We start from the raw sequence: 27,654 nt of genomic DNA, 5'->3' as shown, positions 1-27,654 counted from the left end.
ACACAGGTGCAGGAAAAAACACAATACTTTCAGTAAGGCAAAGAGTTACAACTGAAGGAGTTAAAAGAGCGCAGTTAAAGGAAATCTTAACCAAATAAATAAAAATTACCTAAACTGGAAAAATAATACAAACAAGGAAACAAAACTCAAAACTGTCAGTGTTATTAGACCTTGAGAACTGGAGTAGAGAGAAATCGGGATAAGTTACCAACATGCCACTGGGATTTCCAACAGAACAGGAGGATCTCAAAATAATCTGGCCACTGCTCCCCTGTGTAACCCACTTCATGGACTGATGGATCAGATTGCCGGGACTGATGGTTCCTTCTCTCCTGGCTCTGTTCCCTGAAATTTTAGAAATGTTAAGCCTCAGAAGTCATCAGAATAGGCACCTGGCTCCTTGTAATGATGATTGGGCAGTATTCCAACCTGAACTATCTCCCATAGTCCTTCATATCCCCATCAGAGATTCATCATTTAGATCCAAGAGGCTGCTTTGCCTTCCTTCACAGATGTTCTTCCTGTGATCTAAGAAGGTCCCCTCTAACCTGACCAAGCCCTCCTTAAGACTGGCTGTATAAGTTAGCTTATTGTCATTCTTCAAAGAAACCATACTATATACTCTTCACAGCACTGGCATAGCTAGAAATATACATACATATATATATATATATATATATATATATATATATATATATATTATGGAGAAGGAAATGGCAACCCACTCCAGTATTCCTGCCTGGAAAATCTCATGGACAGAGGAGCCTGGCGGGCTACAGTCCATGGGGTCGCAAAGACTTGGGCACAACTGAGCGACTAAGCATAGCATATATGTATATTATACACACACACACACATATATATATACACACATAAGAGAGGGCTTCCCAGATGGAGGTGGTACTAGTGGTAAAGAGCCCGTCTGCTTGCTAATGCAGGAGATATACGAGACGTGGGTTTGATCCCTGGCTTGGGAAGATCCACTGGAGTAGGATATGCCAACCCACTCCAGTATTCTTGCCTGGAGAATTCCATGGACAGAGGAACCTGGTGGGCTACAGTCCATAGGGTTGCAAAGAGTCATACATGACTGAAGTGACTTAGCACCCACATATAGATAATAAAGTTTAAAATTTTGCCTGATTATCAAGAATCATATATATTTCATCAGTAATGAATCTTCACTACAAAGTACTCTGTAATAAATATAGACACTAAGAATGAATGAATGAGTGAATGAAAATCTAAATATCCCTTAGAGAAATAATACCTTGAAGCAGTGGTTCTCCAAGTGTGATCCCTGGAACAGCACTATCTCTATCATCCTAGAATTTGTCAGAATGCACATTCTCAGACCTACTAAATGAGCCCAGCCATCAGTGCTTTAACACATCCTTCAGATGATTTTGATATGTGTTACAGTTTAAGAACCACAACCTTAAAGTTAAGTTTTAATCAGTTTCTGCTCTAGGGGAGGGGACACAGACTCAGATGCCTACAGCAATAATGAAAAGTTGCATAAACAGATGACATAGAGGGAACAGGTATAAAACAACAAAGAATGGTGGGGACTGTACCAACACAGAGAGCGAGAACACATGGCCAGCCTGGGAAGTGGTCTGTGACATCACCAAGATGGCAGAATAGGAGACCCCACTCTGGTCCCCCCACAAAGAACAGCAGTCAGCTATCCATGAATGATGGAGAAGGAAATGGCAACCCACTCCAGTATTCTTGCCTGGAAAATTCCATGGACAGAGCAATCTGGCGGGTTCCAAAGTCCATGGGGTTGCAAAGAGCCAGCCACGACTGAGCACATCAGCACATCCATGAATGAAGATAGTTCATTCATAAAGAGCACAGGGTTCACCTAAGAAGCTTCAACAACACAGTGGGGCAACAACCAGGGAATAATTACATGGAATGGGTAAGAAGAAGAGTTTCATTTTGCCTGTGTCCCTCCATCAGCCCCAAGAGAGAACTCTCCCTGGAAAAAGAAAAGCGAGGTGAGTGGCCAGCTTCCCCAGACTACTGGGGCACTGCCACCCAGAGACAAGCATACTGAGACATCTGGAGATAGCTAGGAACAAAAGAGGGCGGGCTGTCAGCATCAGCCGCTTGCTGGGAGTTCCCAGTGGCCTCCTCTGCAGAGGACCACATCAACCTTCATGACTGAGAATCTCAACAACCTTGGTGGATGCTGTGGACTCCCACAGCTTTCACCACTGAGGATCTTGACATGGAGCTCAGGAAACTGCTCTGCAGAGGAACGCAACAGCTCTGCCACTGAGGAAGCCGACAGCCAGCACAGCCGATGCAGACGCCCCTGCAGCTTTCAGTGCTGAAGGACCCCCAGGTTTTAGCATTCACAGACTCCAGCTGCCGGAATTCCTCCCTACCCGCTGTATGAGAGCCGAGGCCTGGGATCCGGCACAACCTCTCCACCTGCAGCCAGCCTCCTCTTCTGTAGCTCTCTGCATGCACAGTGCCAGTCCAGGACCACACACTTGCTTCAGTGCTCAGAGCCAGACCTGTCGCTGGCCTGCACTACCAGTGCCCACAGGTAACAGCTGAAGCCACCCACACCTGCATGCCACCAGCCCCAGATCCTGTCACTGGCCTCTACTGCTATGTTTACATCTGCACCTGGCCGTTGTAGCCCCACAAGTGTACACTGACAGCCCCGGCCCCTGTTGAGTCTGTAGTTGACCTCAGGCCCTGCCAGTGGTCTGCCCTTGCCACTGTGAGCGTGTCTGCTGTCAACCCTGCCACCACACAGGCAGCACAGCAACCCCTGCAGCTGAATGCATGCACACCATGGGCTCCAGCCACCCCTGCAGCCTGCCCATTCCCACCACACAGAACCTAGAGGCACCATTTAGCATCCCAGCAATCCTTGCAGCCATGGAGGAAGCTGTGCAGCTCTTGCTGACAATAATCAAGCAGTTATTGATGTTGGGGACCCCAGCGACTTGAGCCAACAAGACAGTACACTCCCCTGCATCCCGTGCCACCACTCACTCACCCACTTGGCACCCTTCACAACCAGACCCAGGGCGACAGCGCACTCCAGCATGGCCCCATCAACCGAGGAAGGTTTTTTCTTATCAGAGTCAGCCCATAAAGTCTAAAAGAGGTGAGTGCTTCTTCCATGTGCAAACACCTACACAAGGCTACAAAGAGTCAGGGGAATGTGATACCACCAAAGGAAAACGATGCATGTTCAGTAACCGATCACAAAAAAAATGGATATACACAAATTTCCCAGCAAAGAATTCAAAATAATTGTCCTAAAGAAGCTCAGAGAGCTACAAGAGACACAGATAAACAATTTAACAAAATTAGGAACAAAATACAAAAACAAATCAGAAGTTCAACAAAGAGAAAACATGAAAAATCACCAAACAAAAGTTTTAGAACTGAAGAATACAATGATTGAGCTAAAAAATGCAATAGAGAGTTTCAATAGGAGACTCAATCAAGCAGAAGACAGAATCAGTGAGCTTGAAAACAGGTAATTTGAGATTACTGAGTCAGAGGAGTAAAAGGCAGAAAGAATGAAGGCCCATAGGACGTGTGGGACAAAATCAAGCAAAACAATGTTCACAATATGGACGTCCCAGATGATGCACAGAGAGAAACATTAAGGAAATAATGGCTGAAAACTTCCCAAATCTGGGAAATGAAATTGATATCCAGGTGTATGAAGCTCAAAAGTCAATAATCAGGTTCAACCTGAAGACTTCACTGAGGCACTTTATTATAAAACTGCAAAAAATAAAGATGGAATCTTGAAAGCAGAAAGAGAAAAGAAGCTCATCACATATAAGAGAACCCCCATGAGGCTATCAGCAGGTTTCTCAGCACACACCTTACAGACTGGTGGCAGAATACAGTTTCTTCTCAAGTGCACATGAAACATTCTCCAAGGTAAATTATATGTTAGGCTACAAAACAAGTTAACACATTTAAGAAAATTGATTTAAATCATATTATGTATCTTTTCCCATCACAATAGTTGCTGTTGTTCAGTTACTGTGTCATGTCTGACTCTTTTCAACCCCATGGACTACAGCACGCCAGGCTCCTCTGTCCTCCACTATCTCCTGGAGTTTGCTCAAATTAACATCCATTGAATCAGTGATGCTATCTAGCCATCTCATCCTCTGTTGCCCCCTTCTCCTTTTGCCTTCAATCTTTCCCAGCATCTGGGTCTGTTCCAGTGAGTTGGCTCTTCACATCAGGTAGCCTGCTTCAGCTTCAACATTAGTCCTTCCAGTGAATATTCAGGGTTGATTTCCTTTAGAACTGACTGGTTAGATCTTGCAGTCCAAGGGACCACAATGTTCTGAAACTGGAAATCAGTAACAGGAGAAAACACAGGAAATTCACAAATATGTGTAGGCCGAACAATATGCCTCTGAAGAGTAAGTCAAAGATGCTGAAAATGACAAAAAATATCTGGACAAACGACAATGGAAACACAACATACCAAAACTTATGAGATGCAACAAATGCAGTTCCAAGAGGAAAGTTTATAGTGATAAATGCTTGTATTAAGAAAAAATAAAATAGATCTCAATGTTCTTACCACCACACACACACACACAAAACGTATATGTAAGAGATGATGGATATGTTAGTTTCATTACTCGTCGGGAAGGCAGCGCCAGTGGTGGCTGCTCTCCCTGCATTGGCTCCATTATGGTAATCATTTTACAATGTATGCTTCTATGAAAGCATCACATTGTATAGCCTAAATATATGAAACTTTTGTTTGTCCAAATATATAAAATTTTTTTAAATGAAAAAGAAAAAGTGAGCTGCCATTCTGCAAGACACTAGGTTCTGTAGGCCAAATTTTTTAGTTTTCTAATAGATTCTGATACTTGAATTTTTATATGACATTTTGCAATTGTTAACTCTGTGTAGGCCTCATAAAATACGTATCTGCAAGGCAGTGTTTTCTTTAGGGGTCATCCAGGTCAACACGGACACTTGTAGTTTATTGCTGAGGACCCCTGGTAAGGACCAAAATAAGAGGAGAGACAGTGACACTCTGTGCCTACTTGACATTTTTTCCTAGGATTGACTCTGGTTATGAGATTAAAAAGAAGGAAATCTTTGGTTTTATCAGCTAGGTCAGCTTTATCTCAGTCTAGCAGTAGATTTGATATGAAAACCTAATCAATATAGTACTTGCCTTAAGAACTCACTGAGAGATGGAATATAGAAATTTAACAAGAGAAAGGAGTATAATACACTTACAACAAAATTATAGGTTTTTACTCTGAATATCACCTCAGCCCCAAATTATACTGCGAGAAGTTGAAATTAATGGTTTGAGAGACTGCATTTTGTTTTGCCCACTTTTGTTTTTAGACTATTCTCCTTCAGTGGTTACAAAATTGCCCAAACCTTTGTGGAAATAGCCACATCTTTAAAAAAAGAAAAAGGAGAAGCTGAAATCAAACTAAAAAACAAAAACCATACACTGCAAGTTCTTTCATGACACCCCTCTTCAAATTGGAGATATAACCAAAGCTTCAGTAAACTTCATTTCAGCCTCAGAAGCTGACAGATGAAGAATTTAATCATACAGAAGTTCTGCCTGAGATGTAAAACACAAATCCTGGGAGTTTGTTATGGAGATTGTTTCAGAGAAATGGTTTTAATTTCTTAAGAGGCTTTATAATGACAGCTTGTGTCTCCACATCAACTGGTAAAAGGACAACAAAAACTCAAAAGGATTCTAGTAAAATCCACACTAAAAACACTAATGAGACAGTTAAATTACCTATTGAAGGAGCTGAAAAGCAAAACTGACAGCTTTTTAGTCAAAGGAATGTTCATGTCTCCCAAGTAAACAAAGACTAGTGAGTGAATGAAAGGAAGAAAAAGAACACCCTGTTCCTCTGGGAGCTATTCTGTGAGGAGTTCTTAGCAGCTACAGAAATTCATTGGTAAAAGAAATCTACATGCACTGGCCTTGAGGCCAGAGGGAACCCTGAGGAATAAGCCAGCCCTCCCTGTTCTGGGCAGGCAGAGGGAAGCCTGGAGGGAGAGAGAGACAAAGAGAGAACAGTGATTGAGTTTCCTTTCCAAAGTCTTAAGGACTCTACTAATGGAAAACCAAATACTTCCTAGAACTCTACTCAGAATGCTGGGAGTGTAAGACAGGTGATAAGGAGACCTATCATTAACTATTGCCAGGATTTTAGTGTCAAATTATTAGACAGTGGACTTAAAAGCTTTTCATTTTTAGAAAAAGTAATAATAAATTTAGAGATTAAAAATATAATGTAAATAATAAGAAAATATAGAAAAGCACAAAGAGGAAAATTAAAGAAGAAAATTTGACACTGTTTAGTGTCAAATTACTAGATAATGGACTTTAAAATTTTTCATTTTTAGAAAAAATAATCATGTATTTAGAGATTATAAAATAAAATATAAATAATCAGAAAATATAGAAAAGCACAAAGAAGAAAATTAAAGCTATTACTACTACTATCTAGCTATAATAACTTAATATTTTATACACATTGTCCAGTCTTCATATAACTATATTGTATAGATATATAGAAATAATTAAAGATATGGGAATTAATATTTATGTTAAGTCAGACTATACAATCTATTTGGTAATTGGTTTTATCAGAAAATATAAAGCATATAAAATATATTTTTAACACTTTGTTAAGTCATTTAGTATTTTTATTCAATATGATTTTAATATATCGTTCAGTTCAGTCACTCAGTTGTGTCCAACTCTTTGTGACCCCATGGACTGCAGCACACCAGGCTTCCCTGTCCATCACCAACTCCTAGAGCTTGCTCAAACTCATGTCCATCAAGTCAGGGATGCCATCCAACCATCTCATCCTCTGTCGTCCCCTTCTCCGGCCTTCAGTCTTTCCCAGTATCAGGGTCTTTTCCAAAGAGTCAGTTCTTCACATCAGGTGAACAAAGTATTGGGAGTTTCAGCTTCAGCATCAGTCCTTCCAATGAATATTCAGGACTGATTTCCTTCAGGATGGACTGGTTGGATCTCCTTGCAGTCCAGGGGACTCTCAAGAGTCTTCTCCAACACCACAATTCAAAAGCATCAATTCTTCAGTGCTCAGCTTTCTTTATGGTCCAACTCTAACATCCATACATGACTTTCCATTGTTTCCCCATCTATTTGCCCTGAAGTGATGGGACTGGATGCCATGATCTTAGTTTTTTGAATGTTGAGTTTTAGGCAAGCTTTTTCACTCTCCACTTTCACTTTCATCAAGAGGCTCTTTAGTTCTTCTTTTCTTTCTGCCATAAGGGTGGTGTCATCTGCTTATCTGAGGTTATTGATATTTCTCCCGGCAGTCTTGATTCCAGCTTGTGCTTCCTCCAGCCCAGGGTGTCTCATGATGTAGTCTACATATAAGTTAAATAAGCAGGGTGACAATATACAGCCTTGACATACTCCTTTCCCCGTTTGGAACCAGTCCATTGTTCCATGTCCAATACTAACTATTGCCTCTTGACCTGCATACAGATTTCTCAGGAGACAGGTAAGGTGGTCTGGCATTCCCATCTCTTGAAGAGTTTTCCACAGTTTGTTGTGATCCACACAAAGGCTTTAGAGTAGTCACTGAAGCAGAAGTAGATGATTTTCTGAAATTCTCTTGCTTTTTCGATGCTCCAATGGATGTTGACAATTTGATCTCTGGTTCCTCTGCCTTTTCTAAATCCAGCTTGAACATCTGGAAGTTCTCAGTTCACATACTGTTGAAGCCTAGCTTGGAGAATTTTGAGCATTACGTTGCTAACGTGTGAGATGAGTGCAATTGTGTGGTAGTTTGAGCATTCTTTGGCATTTCCTTTCTTTGGGATTGGAATGAAAACTCACCTGTTCCAGTCCTGTGGCCATTGCAGAGTTTTCCAAATTTGCTGGCATATTGAGTGCAGCACTTTCACAGCAGCATCTTTTAGGATTTGAAATAGCTCAGCTGGAATTCCATCACCTCCACTAACTTTGTTCATAGTGATGCTTCCTAAGGCCCACTTGACTTCACACTCCAAGATGTCTGGCTCTAGGTGAGTGATCACATCATTGTGGTTATCTGGGTCATGAAGATCTTTTTTATATAGTTCTTCTGTGTATTCTTGCCACCTCTTCTTAATATCTTCTGCATCTGTTAAGTCCATACCATTTCTGTCTTTTATTGCGCCCATCTTTGCGTGAAATGTTCCCTTATTATCTCTAATTTTCTTAAAGAAACCTCTGGTCTTTCCCATTCTATTGTTTTCCTTTATTTCTTTGCTTTGATCACTTAGGAAGGCTTTCTTATCTCTCCTTGCTATTCTTCAGAATTCTGCATTCAGATGGATATGTTTTTCCTTTTCTCCTTCACCTTTTGCTTCTCTTTTCTCAGCTGTTTGTAAAACCTCCTCAGACAACCATTTTGCCTTTTTGCATTTCTTTTTCTTGGGGATGATCTTCATCACTGCCTCCTGTACAATGTCAGGAACCTCCATCCATAGTTCTTCAGGCACTCAATCTATCAGATGTAATATGTTATTACATATTTTGAGCATGGAATAATTTACTTACCCTCCTCATTTAATGATTATTCTTAAACACAAATCTTTGTAAATAACTCAGATATTTTTTTATTGGATGAATCATTGAATTGGAATTGCTAAACCTATATCTATGCTGATGATTGAAGAGATACTTCTTTAAAAAAAAATTGTAGATGGATTGAAAACGAAAGGAGAATTTTGGGCACCAGAGGAGAGCAAACAAAAGAAAAGCAGAGGTCACAGTCTCAATATCAGAAAAGGTATCATTCAAACCAAAAGCAATAAAAAAGACACAAACCAGACAGTTATTTATATTAAAGGTACATACTAGGATTGTAATATGTATGAATATCTATGAAGCAAGTAACTTCGCAGCAATATTCATAAATCATAAACTTCTGGAATTAAAGAAGCTAATGGCAGAAGTATATTAATAAGAGAAAACTTTAATATATTTCTCTCAGGCAATGACTGAACAAGTGAATAAAGCAATAAAAATGGATACCAAATGCTGTATTTAGGAAACAGAACATTTCTACTTTTCAAGAATCTGTATTATGGTCATAAAAATTTATTAAGTCACACACACACAAAAACCCTTTTTATGTTCCAAGGATTTTAGAAATAGTATTATCACTGACTGTAATGTGTTAAAACTTGGAGCAAACTGCAAAACCAGAAAACTACATGGAAATTCCAACACTTTCTCTTAACCAACTCTTGGGAAAAGGGAAACTCCAAAATGTGTTTTATGGTATCTGAGAAAAAAAATAAAAAGTACTACATGTCAGACTTTGTGTAATTGGATAAAACAGCACTCAGAAGAAAATACAAGGACTTTAGTAGTTATTAATAAAAGTAGAATAAAAACAAATCCACTAAATATCTAACAGAAGAATTTAGAAAAGGAGCAACAAGATAAAATAAATCAAAGGAAAGCAAAACAATAAAGATAAACATAGAAAGTAGTAAGTTAAACAAACAATAATACAAATACAAAATCCAGTTTGGGGAACTGTAAAGTAGGTATGCTCATAACAAATGTAACCAAAAATAGAAGGAAGCACAAATACAGACAGTACGGAATATAAGTAGGAAGGAATTATATTTACAGAAATAATTACAGGAATCATAAAACACAGTATTAACTTAATTACAGTCAACTAAATTAAAAAATCTAAATAAAGCAAATACTTTGCTAAGTAAATATGTTTTATAGCAAAACAAATTCAAGTATAGATAAAATATATAAACATATCAATTAAATAGAAGAAATAGAAAAAATTTTCAAAGAGCCATCCCTACCTTACTCCCAAAAAAAACAAAATCAAATGGTTTTGTGATGGATTTCTAATAAATTTTGACAAAATAATTCTATAGTACAGGAAAAGAAATGCTTTAGTGGTTTCTTTTATGATGCAGGAATTAATACCAACATTCAACAAAAATTTCCAAAGATAAAATTTTTATAAGGCAATCTCTCCTATGATTATCAATGTAAAATACTTCCAAATAAAATAGTAGCAGACCTAATCACCATATTATAAGAAAATGGCATACTAACCAACTAAGATTTTTCCAATAATGTAGGAATTTTCAATATTAGGAAAGCTATTTAAGTAATTTGCTATAGTAATAGATCCACGTGTGTGCATGCAAAGTCACTTCAATTGTGTGCAACTCTGTGGACTGTAGTCCACCAGGCTCCTCTGTCCATGTGATTCTCCAGGCAAGAATACTGAAATGGGTTGCCAGGCCCTCTTCCAGGGGATCTTCCTGGCCCAGGGATGGAACTGATGTCTCTTGTCTCTTGCATTGGAAGGCAGGTTCTTTACCACTAGTGCCACCTGGGAAGCCCCATAGTAATAGATCTAAGAGTGGCTAAATCATATAAACGCCTCTAGCCTTTCTGGAAATGCATTTGTTAAGTTTCAAAGTCCATTTGTGATGCTGAAGAATCTTAATCAACTAGAAATAGATGGCTGTTTCCTTAACTAGTTAAAATACGTCTATCATCAGGCCAACAGAAATGCTAAAATCATCCCCCCCATTAAATTTAGAGTTATATAAAACAAATGTCTTCATTATCATCACTATAATTTAAAATTTTTTGCATATATTAGAAAATTAGAGATGAAAAATAAATCATATATATAGAAACTAGGCAGTAAGAGATAAAACTAAATATACATGGTATAATTTATACCTGACATATATAAGAGAATAAACTGAAAATTGCCTACAAACAATGAGGATTTCAATAAGATTTCTGACCATAAAATTAATATACAGAAATTAACAGTATTTAGATTATAAATAAGAACTAGGTACAAAATATAATGAAAGTAAAGATCCCATTTATAGTTTTAACTGAAAGTTGAAAATTAAACACAAAAATGATAGCTGTAAAGTAAATAATTAGAAGTGACATTAACAATACATAAAATCTCTATAAATAAAACTTAAAAATCATTTAAGAGGAGCAAGTAAAATTTTTTGAACTAATAGAAAAATATAACTTGTTTGGGGATAGAACATTCGACATCAAAACTAAAGGTATCAATTTTCCATAATTGAACAAATAACTTAATAATGATTTTTTAAATTGTAGCATAGTCAGTTTACAATGTTATGTTAGTTTCAGATGTATAGCATTGTGATTTAGTTATACATATTTATGTATATATCTATTTTCTTCATTTTAAAATTCTATTTCATTTATAGTTTATTACAAAATATTGTACATAATTCCCTACAATGAATTTTTGGTGTTTATTTTGTATATGGTAGTGTGCATCTGTTAATTCCCCACTCTTAATTTATCCTCTCTTGCATTCCCCTTTGGTAGCTGTTAATTTGTGTACTGTGCCTGTGATCCTGTTTCTCTTTTGTAGATAAGTTCATTTGTACTATTTTTTTAGATTCCATGTATAAGGCAAACGATATAGTGTTTGTCTTTGTGTCCTTCACTTAGTATGATAATCTGTAGTTCCATCCACGCTGCTACAAATGGCATTATTTCATTCTTTTTTTATGGCTGAGTAGAATTCCGTTATATATATGTACCACATTTTCTTTGTCCATTCCTCTGCTGATAGATACTTAGGTTACTTCCATGTCTTGACTGTTGTAAATAACACCCTCATGAACATTAGGGGTGCTTGTATCTTTTCAAACTAGAGCTTTTGTCTTTTCTGGATATATGCCCAGAAGTCAGATTGCTGGGTCATATAGTAATTCCACTTTTAGTTTTTTAAGGAACCTCCATACTGTTTTCCAAAGTGTTTGCACTAAAGCGATTGCACCAATTTACATTTCTGCCAACAGTGTAGGGAGCTCCCTTTTCCTTTTCTCCACACCCTCTCCAACATTTATTATTTATAGACATTTTGAGATGACCATTCCGACAAGTGTGAGATGGTTATCTGATTGTAGCACTGATTTGCATTTCTGTAATAATTACTATGTTGAGTATCTTTTTATGTGCCTATTGGCCATCTATATGTCTTCTTTGGAGAAATGTATGTTTAGGCTTCTGCCCATTTTTTGATTGGGTTGTTTATTTTTTTGTTATTTAGTTGTATGAGCTGTTTGTATATTTTGGAAATTAATCCTGTGTTGTTCACATCATTTGCAAATATTTTCTGTGAGTTCATTGGTGGTCCTGTCATTTTGCTTATGGTTTCCTTTGCTGTGCAAAAGCTTGTAAGTATTGATTAATTCCCATTTGTTTATTTTTGCTTTTATTTCTATTGCCTTGGGAAACTGACATAAGAAAACATTGCTACAATTTATATCAGAGAATGTTTTGCCTATGTTCTCTTCTAGAAGTTTTGTGGTGTTGTGTCTTATAGTTAAGTCTTTAAGCCATTTTGAGTTTATTTTTATGTATGATGTGAGGATGTGTTCTAACATTATTGATTTACATTTGGCTGTCCAGCTTTCCCAACACCACTTGCTCAAGAGATTGTCATTTCCCCATTGTATATTCTTGCCTCCTTTAACTGCAGATGTGTGGGTTTATTTCTAGGCTGTCTATTCTGTTCCATTGCTCTCTATTCTGTTCTGTCTGTTTTTGTGCCAATACCACACTGTTTTGATTACTCTAGCTTTATAGTATTGTTTACAGTCTGGAAGGATGATGCCTCTAGCTTTGTTCCTTTTTCCTTTGGCAATTCTGGGCCTTTTGTGGTTCTATATAAACTTTAGGATTATGTGTTCTAGTTGTGTGGAAAATGTCATGGTAATTTGATAGGAATCACATTAAATCTGTAGATTGCTCTGGGTAGTATGTCAATTTTTATATTAATTCTTCTAATCCAAGAGCTTGGGAATAGCTTTCCATTTCCTTGAATAACCTTCAGTTTCCTTTATCAGTGTTTTATAGTTCTCAGCATGTAAGTCTTTCACCCCATTGGTTAGGTTTATTCCTAGTATTTTATTTTTTTTAGTGTGATTTTAAAAGGGTTTTTTTTTTTAATGTTCTCTTTCTGTATCTCATTGTTAGTGTAGAGAAATGCTACAAATTTCTGTATATTAATCTTGTATATTGCTACCATACTGAATTTACTTATCAGTTCTAATAAATTTCTGTGTGTGGAGTCTTCAGGGTTTTCTACGTAGAGTACTGGTCATCTCATATAATGAAAATTTTACCTCTTCCCTCCCAGTTTGGATACTTTTTTTTCCTCATCTGATTACTGTGGCTTGGATTTCTCATACTTTGTTAAATAGGAGTGGTGAAAATGCCATCCTTGTCTTGTTCTAGATTCTTAGTGGGAAGGCTTTCAGCTTTTCACCATTGAGTATTATATTGGCTGTGGTTTGTCCTAAGTGACTTTTATTATCTTGAGATATGTTTCCTCTACTCTCACTTTGGTAAGAGTTTTTATCATGAGTGGATACTGAATTTTATCAAATGCTTTTTCTGCATCTGTTGAAATGATCACGTGGCTTTTGTCTTTTGTTGATCCGGTATATCTCATAGATTTGTATGTTGAACCATCCTGTGACCCTGGAGTAAATATAACTTCATCATGGCATATGATCCTTTTTATGTGTTGTTAAATTCAGTTTACTAATATTTTGTTGAGAATTTTTGCATCTATATTCATCAGTGATTTTGTTGTTCAGTTGCCCTGTCATGTCTGACTCTTTGCGACCCCATGGACTGCAGCATCCTAAGCCTCCCTGTCCCTCACCATCTCCCAAAGTTTGCCCAAGTTCATGTCCATTGCATCAATGGTGCAATCCAGCCATCTCATCTGCTGACACCCTCTTCTCCTTCTGCCCTCAGTCTTTCCCAGCATCAGGGACTTTTCCAATGAGTCAGCTATTCACATCAGATGACCAAAATACTGGAGCTTCAGCATCAGTTCTTCCAATGAGTATTCAGGGTTGATTTCTCTTAAGATTGACTGGTTTGATCTTCTTGTTGTCCAAGGGACTTTCAGGAGTCTTCCCCAGCACCACAGTTCAAAGGCATCAATTCTTTGACTTTCTGCCTTCTTTATGTTCCAGCTCTCACAACCATCCGTGACCACTGGGAAGACCATAGCCTTGACTATATGACCTTTGTTGGCAGAGTAATGTTTCTGCTTTTCAACACACTGTCTAGGTTTGTCATAGCTTTCCTGCCAAGAAGCAATTGTCTTCTCATTTAATGGCTATAGTCACCATCTGCAGTGATTTTAGAGCCCAAGAAAACGAAATCTGTCACTAGTTCCACATTTCCCCTTCTATTTGCCATGAAATAATGGGGCTGGATGCTATAATCTTAGTTTTGTTTTATTTTTTTTAATATTTAGTGATATGGACCTGTGAGTTTCTTTTTTGGTAGTACTTGTCTAGGTTGGTTATCAGGTGTTGGTGGCTTCATACAATGACTTTGAGAGTGTTCCTTCCTCTTTAATCTTTTTCGAGAGTTTGAGAGTATGTTTAAGTTTTTTTTTTGTACGTTTGGTAGAATTCCCCAGTGAAGCCATCCAGTCCTGGATTTTTGTTTGCAAGGAGATTTTTTTTTTCTTTTCCAGCTTGAAACAGCAAATATTAATTATTTCATTATTTCTGTGGGTCATGAATTCAGTAGCAGCCTAGCTGATTTGGTGTGATTCAAAGTCTCTCATGGAGTTCCTGGATGCATGCGTGCTCATAAAGCCACCAGCACATAAACCTACAGGAGCTGCATCTCCTGAACCCACAGACTCAGGAACGTGTACACAGTCCTCGTCCCAAAATCTGCCGGAGGGAGAACCCAACAGAGCTGCCTCCCTGGGCCCACAGTGGATTGCTGGTAACTGGCTCAGGTTTTAGCCCTACCTCTGTGTGTTCATGCCCACATGTGTTGACCCAGAGTTTTTTTTATTTGTAATGATAGATTTTATTATGGTATGAAACTTAACAAAACTTAACCTCAGATTTGGTTTGGTTTAGTTTGATTTCAGAGAAGGCGATGGCACCCCACTCCGGTACTCTTGCCTGGGAAATCCCATGGACAGAGGAGCCTGGTAGGCTGCAGTCCATGGGGTCTCGAAGAGTCAGACAGGACTCAGCGACTTCACTTTCACTTTTCACTGTCATGCATTGGAGAAGGAAATGGCAACCCACTCCAGTATTCTTGCCTGGAGAATCCTGTGGACGGAGGAGCCTGGTGGGCTGCTGTCCATGGGGTCGCACAGAGCCAGACACGACTGAAGTGGCTTAACATGCATGCATACATTGGAGAGGGAAATGGCAACCCACTCCAGTAGTCTTGCCTGGAGAATCCCAGGGATGGAGGAGCCTGATGGGCTGCCGTCTATGGGGTCATTCAGAGTCAGACACGACTGAAGCGACTTAGCAGCAGCAGCAGCAGCAGAGAGGGCATTAAATGCCAGGCTAACGAGTTTGGATTTTTCTCATAGGAAGCCTCTTTAGATTTATGAACAGGGTTATAATGTGATAGAAGTAGTGTTTTGGATTGATGATATTTTGACAGCCAGCCATATGGATTGGGGTCTGCAAGAGAGGCAAGAAGGTCAGAGACTGTCTTAAACTGTAGGATAAACATTAGCTAATAAGGACATCTTCTAGGGTGCTGGCATTGGAAAGAGAATGGAATAGAAGAGAAAGTTGCGTTCATCATGGAAGAAGTAAGAACTGAAAAGGCTTAATTTTGAGTAGATAATGCTAAATTGTGACAAGAAGGGAGTCTTCAGAGATGACATCCACATTTTTAAGCTCAGTAACTAGACAAGTAATAGCGCCATTTGAACAAAAGCAGAGATGGAGAGCAGAAAAGAACAATGCTCCAGCAAATTGGAGAAAATATGATTCATTTATATTAACATACTACATTTAAAATAGAGGTGATACAATCTAGTGGAAAAGTTCCCCATTCAGTTGGAAATTCAAGCCTGGTGCCAGGAGGGATGATGAGACTGAAGCTATGGAACTAAGATTCATTGGCAGCTGACACAATCGAAGACATGGGGTGAGAGACTTTCTATTGATAGTGGCAAAGTCTCAGTGACTAAAATTTGGCATGTCATAATTAGTAAGAGCAGAAAATGGAGCTAGTGAAGAGAATAAAGAAAGATCAGAGAGAATGGATAAGAACTAAATAATGTGGTGCTTTGAAAGCCAAATGAGAAGAGAGGGTCAAAAAGAAGATGGGAACAGAAGATGAACCATGTCAGATACTGCAGAAAGTTTGATGAGAACGAGAAATTGATGTCAGTGGGTTCAGCCCTTATGAGATCAGTGCTCTTCCTGCATATGGGTTCAGAATGCTGGGAGGGCTGACTGCAGAACAAAAAAGACATACAAGATAGTGGTGGAAACTGAGGGTCCTGAGAGCAGACCACTTGGATTTCAATTGAGTCTCCAGGCTTGCTGTGTGTTCTTGTGCAAGCTGTTTAACTCCTTTACGCCTCCATGTCTTCATCTTTAGAATGGAGATAATAATGATAAAAATAGCAGCTAACTCTTGAGGTTTTTGTGAGGCTAAGGACAATGTATATACATTGCCTAAGACAGAACAGGCACAGAGTAGGCACTCAAATGCTACTTATCATTGAAACTGTGAGTAGTCATTCATCAAATCCATTTCACCTGCTTTTACTAATCAATGTCATCTACAGTAGACTTGCTTGTCCTCCAGGTGGAAAGTACACTAAACAATAAGATATTTGCCTGAGTTGTTTTCCAGGAACTTGGAGTCAGCTGTGTCTGGTTCCAACTGAACTGGGTAAGACTGGATAAGACCACTGACCCTTCAGCTAGGTATGCGTGCGTGTATGCTCAGTGATCTTTGGATGTTAGAGGGCCAAAAACTCCACCCTCAGATCATGCTAAATGCCGCCTTTAATTTTTTTTTTCTTTTAAACATGCAGAGGCTTGTAGCTTAGTTAAGCCTGTGCACAACAATGACTACTGCACATTTTCTTAATCACCTTTTCGCACACCCCAGACCACCCTGATTCTTTATTTTTTTATCCCATAAGTGTCCCATGCCACTTGAATTCTAGGAGACAGAGCTGAGACTGTCTCCCATCTCCTTGCTTGGGTGCCTTGTGAATAAACCCCCTCTGCTGCAAAGCTTGGTATCTCAGCATTTTAGCTTGCTGTACATCAGGGAAAATGAACCTGGTTCCATAACATCATTTCTTGTTGTTAGCATTACTGTTACAGGCAGTGGAGACTGGGTGACATTTGGTCAAGAGTCTTGGTAGGGAAAAGCAGAAGTATAGTAGCAGGATAGCTTGGGAGAGCTTTCCAGGCACAGGTGTGTGCATGTCTGCAGGCATCTGGGAAGGGGAGCAAAGGCAGGAGTAGAAACTGAAGGTACCAGGGAGGAGACGATGTGATGGAGCAGAGTCATGGAGGGAAAGAAGAGAGTATGGATTTCAGGATCCAGGTTGATCAATTAGCCTGGAAAAGAAGGGCTAGACACTACCTGAGATCATAAAAAGTCTACTCATATGGAAATGGAATTTTGAAGAGACTAGAGGGAGAGCAAGAAAACATACAACTGCAAGCTTTTTTCCTCACCCAATAAGGGAGGCACTGAGGCACTGGCCAAAAGTAAGAAGAACTGAGTGGATGAAAGTCTCTGCAAGCATTTGCAAAGTTTCGTAACAAATTCTGTTTTTCAGTTTAAACTTCTTTCAGACTTCTTTTTAAACTCCATAGTGGCTCCATGTAGAAAGTAAAGAACAAAGAGTTAAAAGCAATTAGAAAATATTGTATGATTAATCTAGTACTATCCAGCAGTATGGATAAGAGAGCTGGCAGTGGAAACCAGCCCTCAGCCTGGTAAGTCAGCATCCCTTCTGTTGGGAGGCAAACCAAGGAGGAAAAGGCTGGCTTCTCAAAGCCTCTTCAAGGTCCTTTTAGATCTGGTTTTAAAGAGCTTTTCCTTTTTACCTACAGTAACATTTGATATTGAGTAGTCTGCCAGGTTTAACTTCTCTTGGGAAGTACAAATTGTCAAACCATGTTGCTTTCCCAATAAAAAAAAGAATTTTCACCAAAGTTTGTATCTAGGGTAAACAGGGAAACTAAGTCTGATGGTTTGGTCCTTGGTTTCCCAAATCATTCTGGGGCAGTTGAAAGAGAGCACACAGCCATTTTTCAGACTGGTGCTGGGAGAGTCAGATTGGTAGCTGTATGTGCCCTTACCTGTTTTCTGTGTTCTCTGTTTTCAATCATTTCTTTTGGTGCAACAGCTTCAAATATTAACCCAGAAAGTGTGGAGGGAAGAGTTTGTCCTGCAGGGCTATAAGCCTGTTTGATCCCAAGGGAATATGGGCATTTCAGATGCTATAAACAAGCAGAGGAAAATTCTGATGAAGATGAAATGCTATGCGCCATAGTTCGTTATTCTGAGCAGCTTTGAGGCTGCCAGGGCAATAGACTCGCTTTTGTTTTTGCCATCAGTATCACTCTGGAGATGGCTTATTTGTAAAAGGAGCAGGATCAAGGCTATGCATTCATTTGTAAAAGATGCCACCACACACATTCTTCAGCTAATACCGTGTTCATGAACTTTACCTGTGACTAAATACATTTCATTTCTTACAGCTGAGCTTCAGTAATTGGCTTTTGCAGCCACAAACACATCCAGCAAGGAAGAGGAGAGAAGCCCAGGGCTCGCTCACTCTGCTTTTTGAAATGGCTTTTGCTGCAGATGGGAAATGGCATCCCAGCTCCGAGTTGGCAGGTCTTGAGGTCAAACCTCAGAGAGCTGGCACCTAGAAACTCCAAGCCAAGGAGGAGCAAGTGGCTTTGGAAGAGTAAATGACCCTGAAGGTAAGCAACAGGGAGGGGGAGAAGCAAACGACAGTGAATGGAAAGTAGTGGATAGAGAGTCTGCAGAAATGAGCCTCCCATCTTCAGCACACAGGAGCTCCAGTTTGTTTTTCCAGGTCCCTGCAGTCGTGGAGGTCTCCAAGTGCCCACTAGGCCACCAAGTCATATAGCATAACCGAATCCAGACTAAACTATCATTGGGAACTGAAGAATCATCATGCCGTTTGGAATTTGGCTGTGAAAAGGAAATGTGGGCTCTTCCAGTGAATTGATTAGTTAATTTATTCGGGAAAAAATAAGGAGCATTTGCTTTGGCCTTGAAAGCACTGAATTATACACTTCAATAATTTGGTTCACTGGGTCCCACATTTCCAAGAGAATTAGACTAGTTGGTATAACCCTGATATCTACACATAAAATTGACACTAAAATAAGCACCAGGATTCCAGAAATGCATCAGTGAGATATGCAGAATAATCATATTTTTTACTTTTTTGGGCTACTAGCTCTAGAGACAATTATGATGTAAGGAAATTTGCCTTAAATTCCCTCATCCCCTTCCCTTAACCTTTTCTCCTCCACCTACTGAGACATTTACTATCTCCAGCTTTTTCCCTTCTGCCTGACACAACTCATGTGGGCATCATCAGAGCCCAATCTTTCACAGTCTCTACCCCACAAATCACCTTTTAAAAATATTTCCATCTTATATTAATAGCTATGGGTTGAGGAATTATTTTCCCAGTGCTATTTATGTTTTCAAAGCTCCTTAATTATGATAGAAAATGACATACAGAAGCAGGGCCAAGAAGGAGATTTTTGGGGACAGGAGGGTTATTCTCAGGGCATTTTGAATCACATGAAGGGCTTAACACCATTATCTGCCTCTCATTCTCACTTTCCATTCTTTTGTTTTCCTTAGCCATGGAACCTACTATGTATAAAGCCACTGTGCTCAGTACAGAACCTACAAGATAGATGGAGCAGAGTCTTTGTGAAACTGTCAGTGATAATTAGTCAAATCCATTTCACCTGCCTTCACTAATCAAGGTTGTTTTAAGACTAGCCTGTCCTCCAAGCAGCACATAAACAATAAGATGTTAATAAGTGTGTTACTTTCTAGGAGCTTAAAGTCAGCTGTGTCTTGATCAGGCTGAACTGGTTAAAAGTGTGATTATTCTGCATATCCCATTGATGCTTTTTTTGAATCTTGGTGTTTATTTTAGTATCAATTTTATGTGTAGATATTAGGGTTATAGCAACATGGACCCTCCAACTGGGCATATACAAGTGTTTGAGCTCAGTGACCTTTGACATCAAAGAACCTCAAACTCTGCCCTGAGAACATGCCTGTAGACTGGTTACACCTGCATAGAACCCAGAGCCAATTTGCCTTGGGGCAGGCTGATTTTGAGATTCGTTCTCCTGTGTGCTCGCTTGGCTGCCTTGTAAATAGACCCTCTCTTCACTTGCAAACCTCAGTATCAGAGTGTTGGCTTGCTGTTTGTCAAGCAAAATGCACCTGGTTTGGTTATAGTTGCCTTAGAGAGGCTCATAATCTGGTAGAAAAACAGCTCTTTAAACAATCAATAATAGTGTGATTTAGTAAGTGCTGAAGTAAAGTATGGTCAGGGTTTCATGAAAACTCCAGGGAGGAGATTCTGCCTCTTGCAGGAGGAAAAGATATCAGTGTTGTTAAGATTTGAGTCAGTATTTTAAAATGTAGAAAATTGGCCTGGCTGCTAAGGGCATATACATGGATTCAGCAAGTAACTCAAGATCATTCTGGAAGAAAAACACCCGGTTGGCCTTTGACCTACTGTGCCAAATGATTTCATCTACTGATAAAACCTAGAGATTCAAGGACCCTGGCTATCAGGCAGCTCTTCGGTAGAGAGAGAGTAGAGGGCTTTGCTGGCGTCCTCAGAGCACACAGGTTGGGCTGTGAGCACACTGAGGGCTTGGCCCTGGTGAGAGATTCGTTTCTGAGTGTGTAGTTGTAACCGAAAGTGGAGTCTGGCTGCTCACCACTCAAAAGTCAATAAGGAGGCAAGATTGGTAAAAAGGAAAATTTGCTTTATTTTAGATGCTAGCAAGTGAGGATTAGGGGGCAGATTCCTGTCCAAAAGCTGACTCCCTTCACGCTTTGTCAGTCAGCAAGAGCTTTTATAGATGGAGAGAGGGGGCTACATGCAGAAATAGCATAGACAGCTCAGACAGTCATCTTGAAATTGGTCATCGGTGGTCTGGTCAGCACCACCTTGATTGTTATAAGTACAGTTAATTTTTAGTTCCAGGGCCGGTTTGTTCCCATTTCTTTGAGGCCAGTTCTCAGAATTGTGTAAAATGGAGTAGTTTATGTTATGGCTTCGATTTGGTCATCATGTAGTTAGTTAACTGCTTTCATCTGGTAGGGGTTTCAGTACCCATAAGACAGCTCACAGGATATGGCTCAGAATATCATCTATAACCCTTGAGGAGGAACTAAAGGTCCTTAACTGTACTTAGTGACTAAACTATTATTATTTAGTCTTGTTGGACTGTTTTCCTTTGTTTCTGCATTTTCTTACTTCTCTGATTAGACTTATTCTTTGGCTTTTTTTCACAGACAGAAGGCAGGTGGAAAACATGGTCAGAGAAAGAACCATAGGGTCCTGCTCTGTTTCATAGTTAGAAGCCCAGTAGCAACCTAGAACCAGGAATACTTCTCCCAGATGTTCAGTAGGCTATAAATGAGAGCTCCTGATTGTATTTAAAACCAATAGTCCAGCACTCCAGACTCATCAGTTTAGACTTGCGTTCAATTCCACCCTATCTCTGACACAGGAGATCTGATGAATTTTGGCATGTGCTGTAAAGGTTCAAAGAGGGATCAAATTGATTTTTTCTCTACTTCTGTTTGTTTGGATATTAGGTGCTGTGAATATAATATCAAATCCTCCCTGCCTTTTCTTTTTCTCACATTCTTGGGAACGACTATCCTCTGGAACCCAGGCTTAATCCCTGAATACCATATTTGAGATGGTCAAATGTCAAGGTTAAGAACGCATGCTTTTGGAGACAGATGACCTGGTTTAAATCCAAGCCCTTTAGTTACTAGATATACAGTCTCAGCAAGTTGTTCAATCTCCTCTGCTTAGGGTCCCTCATCTGTACTATGGGGACAATACTGCTACCTGTCTTAAATGGTAATTGTGAGGATTAAACAACTTCACATGTATAAGGCACTTAAAGGTGTGCCTGGTGCATTGTAAACGATCCGTACAGTTGACTTTTATCCTTCCGACTGCTGAGGACACTAATATTTCATTCCGGATTGTAGGAAGGAGGACCTGTGGCAAATTCAAAGAACCATCAAGGATATCCTGGACACAGGTAAGGGCAATGACCCCCTTGTTCCCTTCTCAGGACTTGGAGGCAGGAAATTTTGGTGAGCTTATAATGCAGACAGCTTGAGAGGGGCAGTTCTTTTTGCTGTTGCCACCTACTGAGGTAAGATGTGACCAAGTGTGCCATCTGTTTCAGATCCCTTGGTGTGGGTAGGTGGAGAGTGAAAGGATTCGGCTATGGGGAAAGAAACACAGGATCAGCTTTAGGCAGCTTCGGAAAAGACTTAAAGGGATCCTGCATGTTCTGATATGATCCAGACTAGCAGGCAGGGTTCTGAAAATAAGCCATACTAAGGCATATTCTATGTGCGAAGTTGGCCTGTGCTCTGTGCCATGGTTCTCTGTTGCAGTGTAGGACCTGTGATCCAGGCATGAATACTTTCAATCCGTTCTCCTCCTCTTCTTCTCCACTGACTTAATCCTGACTTATTATTCCCCTAGAGTCTTAGGGCACCTTATATCTGCCTGGCTTTCCCATTGCTAGCCCCTCTGCTTCCAGTCCACTTGTCCAGGGCTGTGAGATGGATCTTTCTGAGCATTGTTCTGATCACATCAATTTCCTACTAAAAACCTTCCATTTCTTCATGGCCTTATTTACCTACTGGGCCAGCAAGTATCTTAAGTGAGCAGAGTGGACCAGACAAGATGAAAGAAGCATGCTTCAGATCTGAAAGCTTGGAAACATTCCTAACTTCCATAAGGAGAGGCACTTCCTCCCATTTATTTTGATAGTGGAGGCTTTCTAAATCTACAGTTTATATCCCACTTTTAGTTCACACTTTGTATGAGAAATATCACTTCATTCTTAACTGTTTTAAGAAAAACAACCCTGCCAGTCAAATGATTGTTTTAGGATGTTGGTTTGATAGCATAAATGGAGATCGTAGTACAGTGGCTAACTGAAGAGAGAAGATTTATTTATAATCGCATGAAGGTATGTGTTTGTAGGTGCTCTGCTTATGGGGATTAGAATGTTCTGTTCCATGCAGTTCTATTGGGACCCCAGTCTCTCTTGTTCTCAGCAGTGGTTCTCAATGTCTTAATCTAGGACTTTTGGGGAGTCCCTGAGAGTTTCAAGGGTTTATAATATCAAAATTAATTTTTAATGAGGTACAGTTGATTACAATATTATATTATTTTCAAGCATACAATGTACTAATTAAAATTTTTATATATTATATTCGATTTAAAATAATCATAAAAATTGGCTATATTTCTTGTGCTGTACAATATATGTTTGTAGTTTTTTTGTACTTAGTATCTTATACCTCTTGTACCTCTTGTATCCTCTACCCCTATCTTGTGCCTTGTCCCTCCCTCTCCCTGTTGGTAACCACTAGTTTCTTCCCTATATCTGAGTCTATTTTCCTATATATATTTGTTTTTTTGATTCCACATATAAGTAATGGCATACAGTATATGTCTTTCTCTGACTTATTTCAATAAGCATAACTTACTCAGTAAGCATGGACTGCCTAGTGCAGGGGTTAATAGTTAGCTGCTTGTGGCTCTGGCTAAGCCATGAAAAAATTACCATGGGAAAAGAATAAAAGCAAAATATAGCAATATAGCATAACCCAAATAAAAGTATATCAGGTTGATCAGTTGGGGTTGTCATGCCCTGCTAAGCTAAGGAAAAACATAGTGTGGACCTTGGAACGCCGGGTCAGCGCAAGTTCAGAGCACTGCCTGTGCACACACAAAGATGTTTTCCCAGGGCATACACAGGTCTATGACCTACAGCTAGGTGATAGCCCTTGTACAAGAAAATAACAAAGATAGTTTAAAGGAATCAATAAAATGGGAGGCGTGACCAGGGACACAGGAGGCTGACTTCATTGTAACACAACAGATACTTTCTGCTTGCCAGGACACTAATAAAAGTGATGTGGCTCCAAGCAACAGGGCTCTTGACCCAAGAGGTCTTGAGTCCCCCAGTCCCATCTTTAAAACTTTAATTCTGTCTCTAGTTTCTTTTTCCCAAACTGTGCATTGACCACTTTCAGTCCCTGTGCCGGCTGCAGCAGCCTAGGTCCATGCACATTGTTGCAAATGGCAGAATTTCATTCATTTTTGTGATTGAGTAATACTCCATTGTGTGTGTATATATACCACATCTTAATCCATTCATCTATCAACAGCACTTTGGTTTTTTCTGTATCTTGGCTATTGTAAATACACTCCTATGAACATTGGCATGAATGTATCTTTTTGAATGAGTGTTTTAAAGGTTTTTTTTTTTTTCCCCATGCATACGCAGGAGTGTAATTGGTTAAATCAGATGATAGTTCTATTGTTAGTTTTTTGAGGAACTTCTACACTGTTTTCCATAGTGGATACACCAATTTATATTCTCACCAACGGTGTAGGATGGTTCCCTTTTCTCTACACCATTTCCAGGATTTGTTATTTGTAGACTTTTTGATGATAGCCATTGTAACAGGTGTTAGGCGATTTCTCACTGTGGTTTTGATTTGTATATCCATGATTAGTGATGTTGAGAATCTTTTCATGAGCCTGTTGGCCATCTGAATGTCTTCTTTGAGTTCCTCCTATGTTTTAATCAAGTTGTTTGTTTTTTTGATTAATTGTATGACCTGTTTATATCCTTTGGATATTGACTCCTTATTTGTCATATCATTTGCAAGTACTTTCTCCCATTCAGAAGGCTGGTCATTTTTGTCAAAGATTTCATTTGCTGAATGAAAGCTTTTAAGTTTAATTGGGTTCCATTTGTTCATTTTTGCTCTTATTTCCTTTGTCTTAGGAGACCGCAAAAAAATAATTGCTAAAATTTATGTCTTAGAGTGCTCTTCCTGTGTTTTCTTCTAGAAATTTTAGAGCTTCAGGTCTTACATTTAGATCTTTAATCAGTTTTAAGTTTATTTTTGTATTGGTGTGAGGAAATGCTCTAAGCTTATTCTTTTACATGTAGCTGTTCAGTTTTCTCAGCACCACTTATGAAAGTGACTGTCTTCTGCATTGTATATTCTTGCTTCCTTTGTTGTAGATTTATTGACTGTAAGTGTGTGGATTTATTTCTGGACTCTATTCTGTTCCATAGATCTGTATTTCTGGGTTTGTGTCAGTACCATACTGTTTTGAATACTGTAACTTTGTAGTATAGTCTGAAGTCAGGGAGCATCGTACCTCCAGCTTTGTTCTTTTTTCTCAAGATTGCTGTGAAATTTGGTGTCTTTTGTTGTTCCATATAAACTTTAGGATTATGTGTTCTAGTTCTGTAAAAAATGTCCTCAGTATTTTGATAGGGATTGCATTAAATCTATAGGTTGCTTTGGATAGTATAGCCATTTTAATAAAGTTGATTTTCCAGTCCAAGAATATCGTTCCCTTTTTACCATCAGTTTCCTTCATCAATGTTTTATAGTTTTAAGCATATAGATGGCTCACCTCCATGGTTAAGTTTTTCCTTAGATTTTTTTTTTAATTCAGTTTTTAAAGTTACTGTTTTTTGGGGTTTTCTTGCTTTCTCTTTCTGACAGTTCATTATTAGTTCATAGAAAAGCAACAGATTTATGTATATTAATCTAGCTTCCTACAACTTTACAGAATTCATTTATTTGCTCTAACAGTTTTTGTTTTGTGAAAGACAGTATGTTATTCACAAGTAGTGACAGCTTTGCTTCTTCCTTTCCAATTTGGATGTCTTTTATTTCTTGTTTCTGATTGCTGTGACTAACAATATTGTGTTAAATAGAAGTGGCAAGCATGAGCATTTCTATATTGCTCTTAATTTCAGAGGAAAGACTTTTAGCTTTTCACTGTTGAGTATGATGTTAGCTGTGGATGTATTAGTCCATTTGTCATAAGTGGACTTTACTTTGTTGAGATATGTTACCTCTACACAATTTTTGAGGTTTTTTTTTTTTTATGAATGAATATTGAATTTTGTCAAATGCTTTCTCTGCATCTGTTTAGGTGATCATGTGATTTTTATCCTTTTTGTTGGCTTGGTGTATAATGTTTTTTTGTGAATATTGAACCATCCTTGCATCCCTAAAATAAATCCCACTTAATCAAGATGTATGATCCTTTTTGTATATTGTGTGTGTATATATATCAATATGTATTTATATATAAAATCAGTTTGCTAATATTTTGAGGATGTTTGCATCTATATTCATTAGAAATATAGGCCTGTAATTTTCTTTCTCTTTTCTCTTTTTTGGTGTTGTCTTTGTTTGATTTGAGTATTGGGATAATGGTGGACTTACAGAATGAATTTGGGAGTGTCTGTCTCCTTCAATTTTTTTGAATAGTTTGAGAATATTAGCTCTATTTTGTTACAAGTCTACTATCAAGCTGTAGAGTTCTGGCCTTTTTCTGCTGAGAGTTTTTTTCTTTTTAATTACAAATTCAGTTTCACTACTAGTGATCAGTCAGTTCAAATTGTCTTTCTGATTCAGTCTTGGCAGGTTGTATGTTTCTAGAAATTTGTACATTCCTTCTAAATTGTTTGAATTGTTGGCATATACTGTGAATGGCGGAGAAGGAAATGGCAACCCACTCCAGTACTCTTGCCGGGAAACTCCCATGGACAGAGGAGCCTGGTAGGCTGCAGTCCATGGGGTGGCTAAGGGTAGGACATGACTGAGAGACTTCACTTTCACTTTTCACTCTCATGCATTGGAGAAGGAAATGGCAACCCACTCCAGTGTTCTTGCCTGGAGAATCCCAGGGACGGGGGAGCCTGGTGGGCTACCGTCTGTGGGGTCGCACAGAGTCGGACACGACTGAAGTGACTTAGCAGCAGCAACTGTGAATGGCATTCTCTTATGATTTTTTGTATCTCTGGTGTTGGTGGTTGTTTTTCCTGTCATTTCTTATTTTATTTGGGTCCTCTCTCTTTTCTTCTTGATGATCCTAGCTAAAGTTTGTCAATTTTGTTTATCTTTTCCAATAAACAGCTATTAATTCCATTGACCATTTTCCGTTGTTTCTTTAGTTTCCATTTTATTTAGTTCCTCTCTGATCTTATTTCCTTCTGCTGACTTTGGTCTTCAATTTCTCTTTTTCTGATTTCTTTAGAAATTAGATGGTAGATTTAGATTGTGTACTTGAAGTTTTTCTTTTTTCTTGAGGTAGGCCTATATTTCTGTAAACTTCCCTCCTAGAAATGCTTTTGCTGTGTCCCATCCATTTTGGAAAGTTGTGTTTCCATTTCTGTTTGTCTCAAGGTGGTTTTGGATTTCCTCTTTGATTTCATCATCGATCCATTGGTTTTATAGTATTTATAGAATGTTGTTAGTATCTATGTGTTTGTGGTTTCCCATTTTTCTTTCTGTAGTTGACATAGTTTCATACCATTCTGGTTGAAAAAATGCTTGATATGATTTCTGTGCTATCAAATTTGTCAAAAATAGTTTCATGGCCTAGCGTGTCATCT

The 27,654-nt window shown here is 38.8% G+C and overlaps 1 long non-coding RNA gene across 1 annotated transcript in view; it reads left to right on the top strand.

The window, feature by feature from the left end:
- Window positions 1–27,654, top strand: part of LOC145542878 (uncharacterized) — a 103,700-nt gene that overhangs the window by 15,514 nt on the left and 60,532 nt on the right. Inside the window, exons 3-4 of the long non-coding RNA XR_014080207.1 lie at window positions 18,631–18,858; window positions 22,181–22,233. This is a non-coding gene — a long non-coding RNA (uncharacterized LOC145542878). The remainder of the gene's footprint in view (window positions 1–18,630; window positions 18,859–22,180; window positions 22,234–27,654) is intronic.

Source organism: Giraffa tippelskirchi, chromosome 3, assembly GCF_054371585.1.
Source record: "Giraffa tippelskirchi isolate mGirTip1 chromosome 3, T2T-mGirTip1v1.2.pri, whole genome shotgun sequence".
NCBI classification, from domain to species: domain Eukaryota; kingdom Metazoa; phylum Chordata; class Mammalia; order Artiodactyla; family Giraffidae; genus Giraffa; species Giraffa tippelskirchi.
The sequence above is the reverse complement of the archived record's forward strand: the minus strand, read 5'-3'. Positions and strand labels throughout refer to the sequence as shown.